Raw genomic sequence first — 7,653 nt, 5'->3', positions numbered from 1 at the left:
TCGCTTCAATAAAACTCCTTGGAAATTAGATGCCAAAAGCACTACATGAAGCTCCTCAACTCACTTCAACATTGTTCCTTGGCACCAAGATTCCAGAAGATGGCGCCAAAGCACTACATGAAGCTCCTCAACTCACCTTAACATAGTTCCTTGGCACCAGGATTCATTTTTAACAAACAGCAATGGATAGAGCCGATGACTTGCGAACTCGGTGTATGCGGAGGATTACTGCCGTCACACTAAAACAGTCCCGCCCTCGCCCCGATCGCCATCCGTCATGTTTATCCCCTCTGTCGCCGTTAAAATTCAGATTGCCGCGACGACTTCTTCCGCCGGAGGCCCCGAGCGAATCTCATCACATCACCTCATCAATTTTGAAGACTCCGCTCCGGCGGGTCGCCATTTTACGGCACGGCGGCACCTCTTTTACCAGCTTTCACCTTTTGATTTGTTTCCGACTACTGGATGCTTAGATTGACTGAATGGCGGCGGCTCTATTGCTGCGGCTCTATTTGACCCCCAAGGTCGCGCTAGATGTAGTTTAGGGGCCCACAAAAAAAAATAGTGTTGTATCAGTTTCAAAGCAGCGTACAGCATGGATATAAAACGCCTGTTCGAATGTCGTGTTTTTGAGATGTAAAAACTTTTTACACCATTAATGTAACAGAGAACCTGTACAACTCATTTGAAAGAAAAAAAATGTCAGAAAAGGCCTACAAGAACAGCTGGTTTATCCCCCCCCCCCTCCCCCCAAGGCATTATATGCATTCTAAATGGCAGCAGGTATATACTGAGTTTGAATGTGATTGGTTAGTTCTGAACACAGCCACAAATACCCGGTCAAATGGCAGGAAAAGCCTACTAGAACAGCTGAACTTTGGGGGGGGGTGATCAGAGGCATTCTAAATAGTGACAAGAATACACAGACTCCCATTTAACTTGAGTTTTAATGCGATTGGTGATAAACGTTTTGAAATAATTCATTGTGGTTTCACAACAACCCAGCATTTGAACAGGGGGGTGTAGACTTTTTATATCCATTGTAAATATGACATCCATGCATGAATTTTTCTGGAACTAAAAAGTTCGCTTTGTTTTAAAGAATACTGTCCAATTTTTTGAGGGGAGAATAAAGGCGTAATATTGCAAGAATAAAATTATTTCCACGTTAGCGGCCACGCGAGTTCCCGTTTACGTTGAGAGAGAGGAAAGGGTGTTATTTTGCTGAGTGTGACAACTTCTGTGGCCAAATCAATGTGAAGAACGGCCGTAATAAGGCTTTTATGGCGAGCCCCAACAATATACAGCACATACTGCGTACTGTATATTTCTCTTGGGTGGGATTGCAAGACTGGCAATACACTCGGCGGCGACGGCCGCAACCACATGAGGACGATTTTGGGGCTGTTTTTATATTTTCTATTATGTTGCTGCTTTGTCAGACTTTCTTCTGTTCGGATAGTTGCAGAAAGTTGCTAACATTAGGGGTTGGAGGGATGACGTGATCGTGTACGGTATTAGCCAAAAGATTAGCATTTGCGAATCGCGTTGCCGCGGTTGGGAGTTGACTCAATTAATTAACTAAATTGGCTGTCGAAGCTGGCAGTGACTTCCCGATGTTTGATCACAAATGAGAGTATGGTTCAACTTTCGTGACGCTTGACTACTAGCCTGTGGCTACGCTAATGAGGCTAACTAATTAGCCCACGGAGCTCACCGTCAGCGGGACTTTGATGATGACACGTGGGCGTCACGTTTCCACATTTAGCGTTTTGGCAGGCGTAAATTGACGATGATTGGTTGGCCGTTCCCTCGAGGCGAAAGCGGAAAAAGGTCACGTGAACACGTGACAGCCAAAGATCCCGCACGCCCACTTGATTTGACAGCAGACAACCAAACGACCTTTTGCCGGCGGCAACCGGTCATTGGCAGTTTTGACTGCTGTGAACTCACAAATGGAGCAACGTGATTCTTAAATGCTATTTTTCTTCCATGTCAGACAAAATCACAAAAAAACATGCTTTAAAAAAAATAAAAGTACAGTATAGCTCCATTTTTTTTTGTCAGCCATAAAGAACATTTGTAAAATGTTTCAAAATGTGTCGTAGTTATAAAGTTGTAAACAAAAACATATATGAATGATGATATAAGGTGTTTAAAAAAGTTTTTCAAAATTTTCAAAAAATGTTAATGAAATTTTTCTTTAAAAATGTTTGAAAATATTTAAACATTAAAAACGAGAAAATACCCACCAACATTTTTCAAGTAATTTTAAGTATTGTTTAAGTGTTTGAAAATGATTTATTTTAAATGTTTATAAAAAAATATTTGAATGTATTTTCAAAATATTGACATACGCTTTTGCAAATTGTTTATCACAAAGTGCTTATAATTGAATTGTGATGTTTGTTGTCGAGTGAGCCGGTGAACATGACCTTGTAGTTGACTTTGATGCGCTGCCGCGAACCAGCGTCAACTCTCGTTTACGGGAATCGCCGGTGGGTGCTGCTTCCTTCACTTCCTTCACAAATCTCACACCGGGGGTCCGAATTCCTGGAGCTTGGGCGCTGCCGCTTACGATCCCGCCAACACTACGTAAACACCACGCCGATCTGTGAACTTTTTTCTCTTCTTTTTTTTTTTGCAAAACGCTAGAAACGGGCACAGTTGAAGGCGCCCGACCTTGGGAATTCTTGAGGGGTTTGGGTCCTTTAGCAACCTGGTCGTCGACACCTCACACAACAAGAACATGGAACACGCACACACACACACCCCCTGCAGGAATGTTCCAGAAGTGTCGGTTTTGACACCTCATCCCTACTTTTTGCAGCCAAACGCGTTTTGCATCAACAAGACAGAAAGGAACTGGCAGAGCTGGCTAGTTATTGGTTATTGGATGATGAGTTAGTAAGTCATTGGTTAGTTATTTGTCATAATTAGCGTATCCTTCACCTTTGTCCAGCACCATTTTGGCAAAAAAACACCAAATTGTAAATGAGCACAAAACAAGAAGACTGCAAAGTCTGTTGGGAAGAGTTTTGCCTCCAAGGCACACAAACGCACGCGCAGTTACCGGCAATCAAAGCGTGAGGGCGCATTTCATTGTATGACGTTTTGCTCTGCAAGACGCTCGCGGCGTGCGGTGTTGCTGTCCTTTCCTTGGTGGAGGCTCCTCTGCGCTTGTTTGCGGTAATTGCCACCTCCTCGGCTCTCTCTCCGCCCTGCTCATAATTTGCCGCCTGCGGGGATCCGCTTGACACCATCAACTTGTTTGAATTAAAGCGAGGATGCGGGGAAGAAGGGAGCAGAAGCGCCGCTGCGGGAGGCAAGAAAAGAAAAAAAGGCCTCCAGCGACTTGCCAGCAAAGAAGAAGAGTAATGAAATATTTGCTTTGGATTGCAACACACCGACATCAACTGCAAGTGTACCTCCTGCAGGCAATGCAGCAAACCAGGACAGCTTATGCTGACGCTAGTTCCTAGTTAGTAACTACCTGTTTGGTTAGTTATTTGGTTGCTAGTTGTTTGGGTGGTCGGTCAGTTGGTTGGTTGGTTCGTTAGCTGCGAGTGGTTTATTCCTTGGTTGTTTCTGTATGGTTAGTGAGTTGCTTGCATGATTGGTTGATTTTTGGTTGGTTACTCAATTTGTTGGTCATTGAGTTAATGAGTTAGTTAGTTGTTATCTTGGACAGTTGGTGGGTTTTTAGTGAGTCGTGTTGGTTGGTTTGATGGTCACTGAGTTAATTTGTTAGTTGGCTTAAATGGTTGTTTGGTCAGAGGATTTCTAGTGAGTAGTGTTGGTTAGTTAGCTGATGGTTGGGTGGAGTTAGCGAGCTTGGTAGGCTAAGTAGTTGTCGGTTGGTTGAGTTGATTAGTATGTTGCTTAGTTTGTTGGTTGGTTAGTTTGTTGGTCATTGAGTTAACGGGTTGGTTAGCTGATATCTTAGGTGGTTGTTGATCGTAGGTTTTTAGTGAATAGTGTAGATTAATTAGATGGTTGGTTAGTTGGTTGACTTAATTGGTTGGTTGTTTAGTCAGTTTGTTGGTCATTGAGTAAGTGACTTGGTTGGTAGGAAATTGGTTTAGTGAGTTGGTTGGTTGGGTTGCTGAGTTGATTAGTATGTTGGTTGGTTAGTCAGTTAGTTGCTATGTTAGGCAGTTGGTTTGTTTAGTGAGTTGACTTGTTTGCTTTGCGGGTTGGTTAATAAGTCGGTTGATTATTATTAGGTTTGTCAGTTGTGTAGTGAATTGGTTGGTTAGTTGGTGGGACCCTTGTTTGGATTGGTATGTTAGTTGACTGGATTGATTCTGTCCATTGGTTAGCTAGTTTGTTGACTGGCTGGTTTGTCAAAAGTCATACAAATGTTGCCGATTTTTTTTAAAGCGCTAACTTTGTCTGTTTAATCGGCCGAAGCCTAAAGGCATCGTCAACTTTCTCAAGCTCCTCACCTCAGCATAACAACAATGACGTGTTCCTTGCTCAGTACAGTAGAATAGCTGTGCGCTCATCACCATCACCATCATCATCATCATCATCACCATCCTGCCGCACTCATGACTCACTGTGACTCACTGGAACAAGTGTGGTCAGGGGACACGCGTGTCTTCTGTGCTAAAATGGCAACGGCTCAACACTGTCAACACCTCACGACAAAGTGATTATCAGCACATGTCCAAAAAAATCTAATCAAAGCGTCCGAACGGCACCGCAGAGTGACTCATCAGGTGATTTGGGCCCATGTCGCCATGGCAACAATGGACTAACACACTCACCGTTGTAACAGGAAATGAACCACAAGATCTTCACACACATCGCCCGTGACCCTTACTGACCCACTGATTTGTTTACCCTTCACCACCTTATGATCGCGTTCTCCTTTGTTACCGTGGCAACTAAGGTGACCACACACACACAAAAAAAACACCTGATGATGGTCAGTCTCCTGGACGCTTTCAATCTGCTATCGATTGGACATGCCTGCTGGGCTTGTTTAGTGGACAACCTTGAGTGAATGATGTCACTGTTCATCCTCGCTGCGACTTGATAAATCGCCCATTCAGCCGGGAAAACGGCCTGAATTGATGCTTTGCGAGGCATCACAAGCTTTTTGGAGCTGTATGAATTATTATATGACCACTTCTGCTGCATTTCATCATAACTTACACTTTATGTTGTTAGGTAAGAGTCAGAGGGAGAGTCTTTTTTTTTCTTCTATCTTGGCAACATTTCAGGTGGTCAGAAACAGTACCAGTTGTTTGTTAGAATTTGAATGAGAGGAGCCAGCTGTATTTAATATATATATATATATATATATATATATATATATATATATATATATATTTCTGTTGTTGAAATTTTCTAATAAAATACAAATATTTTTTCGGGACAAATAATGGTTACCAAAAGTACAAATTCATAAAAATAATAATAATAATAATAATACAAATAACTATCAACTAAAAATACAATCAATTTAAAATAAAATACAAATATCTACAAAATTTCCAAATTGATAAAATAACATTACTTTTAAAAAAATATACAAAAAATAAAGACGCATATAATAAAAAAATATATAGACTACTAAAAAGTGCTAATTCATTAAAAAAATATATGAAAATAAAATCTGCTAAAAATACGAATGAATAAAAATAATAATCCCACAAAATTAAATCGAAATGTTCCAATCGGATTAGAGCATTATTAATCTGAATGTTGTTTGTTGACATCATTTTCCACTTTCCTGTTGCAAAGAAGCCCACTCAGCAGAAGTGGCCAATAGGACGCACCCCCGCGGACACCCCCCAACACTCCATCCCTCCTTCGCATGACTAAATAATGACAACGGCTACTTTAATTGAGTTTGCGGACACGTCGCCGTTAAGCAAATCCACTTTATTGCCTGCACTCTCTCCTGCCCCCCGTGGCTAATTTATATCCTACTGACAGTAAGTATCACCACACACACACACACACACACACACACACATTGATATACATTTGTGGGTGTGTGTGTATGGTTGAAGGCCCTCCGTGAAACCTCTGACCTCGTCCATGTTTCTCGAGCAAGGGCGGCAATCCCGCCGCGCACAATGGCGGTGTGGTCCTGCGCAATTAAATTTGATTCATGGCTACCTTGCCAGGGAGTCGTCATTAACCAGGCAAGAGCTTGGCTAAAAAGTCCGCCTACTTCCTGTTACAGTACAACACACATTTGTTAGTATTATGTTTACAATGCTACAATATGCTAAAGCCATGAAATTGATTTATTTCTTGATTCAAAAAATCACTGAAAACATCCGCTAAATTCCCCAAAGGCTCCAAATGGTTTGTGTATTTACAAATACTTGTGCCGTGTTTGTCAAAGGCTCCAAATGTTCTCTTGTTTACAAAAACATGGTTTTAAGGACGGCTCTTACATGACCACAAATCTCAATTTTTGAAGCTTCTAAGTGGTGTTTATTAATAAATAAATAAAAACTTTCGCCAGATCATTGCCTTATCATAGTGTCAGTTGCTTTCTTTTATTTCACATTTTCCTTTCTTATTTTTATTTTTTGTTCCGAGAATAATTTTTCATTTTTTTTACTGCTGCTAACTCGTCCCGTGGGAGTCAAAAGTCAAGCTTCTTTTTAGGCAACGAAACACTTCAATAGCGGCGTTCACGCATTGGCGCGAGATATTATTTTTGGCAGATGTACTGGGAAAATAGCTGCCGTGCCTCTTTTTCTTCTTCCTCCTCCTCCTCCTCGTTGTCACTCAATGAATGAATGAATGTTGGTGAGGTGTGAAAAGCAAGTGACATCAAAATTCCCATCATAGCAGCTAACGAAATGCCTGACCTACCTTGAAAGTTTCGGAGGAAATTCCTGTACAGTGAATGCATCGCAGGGAACAAGATAAAGAAGCAGGAATGGTGGGGGGGTGAATGTGTAGAAGAAATACAAAATGACATTAAAGCATTTGAGCGTGTGAGCTTTTCAGCCGTTGTCCGTGGACCACAAGTATGACGTGAATATTGAAAGGTTTTGGACCCGTCTCGCTACAACTGCCACTGACAGGACACGTCGGCTTCTTCTTCTTCTTCTTCTTCTTCTTCGTCTTCTTCTTCTTTTTTGTTGTGGCCTCCTTTGAGAAACCTGTCAAACATTCTCCTTCTCACACATTCTACACTTTGCACGCTGCTATCACACCTGTAATTAACACAGCTTGGAGTCCTCCCATCTGCGCCCTCGCGGGGGGGAGCGCGTCATCCTACACACACAAACGAGCAGTCATGCAGTATACTGTAGTATTCACAGCATTTCACTTTGTATCGTATTTTATAAAACATGAATGGACATTGAATATAAATTAAAAGGGATTTGACACAGAACAATGACAGGTTATATATTCTACATACTAAAGACAAAAAAAAAAAGTCTAATGAAACTGTTTTTGTTAGTTTGTGGTTGGAATGCTTTATTCCAGAAACTAAAACATTTCCAATGGGGTAGATGGACGTCACGGACTTCCGACTTCCGGGTTTCTCACATCAGCGTCGTTTACAGCCAATGACGGCCGCGTTCCAAACCCCCCTCCCACCACCACCCGCCCCCCAACGCGCGCCATGGACTTCCGGGTTTCTCACATCAGCGTCGTTTACAGCCTCTG

The sequence above is a fragment of the Leptonotus elevatus genome, chromosome 15 (assembly GCF_054856555.1).
Source record: "Leptonotus elevatus isolate MCC_2025b chromosome 15, RoL_Lele_1.0, whole genome shotgun sequence".
NCBI lineage: Eukaryota > Metazoa > Chordata > Actinopteri > Syngnathiformes > Syngnathidae > Leptonotus > Leptonotus elevatus.
Note: the sequence above shows the minus strand (reverse complement) of the source record.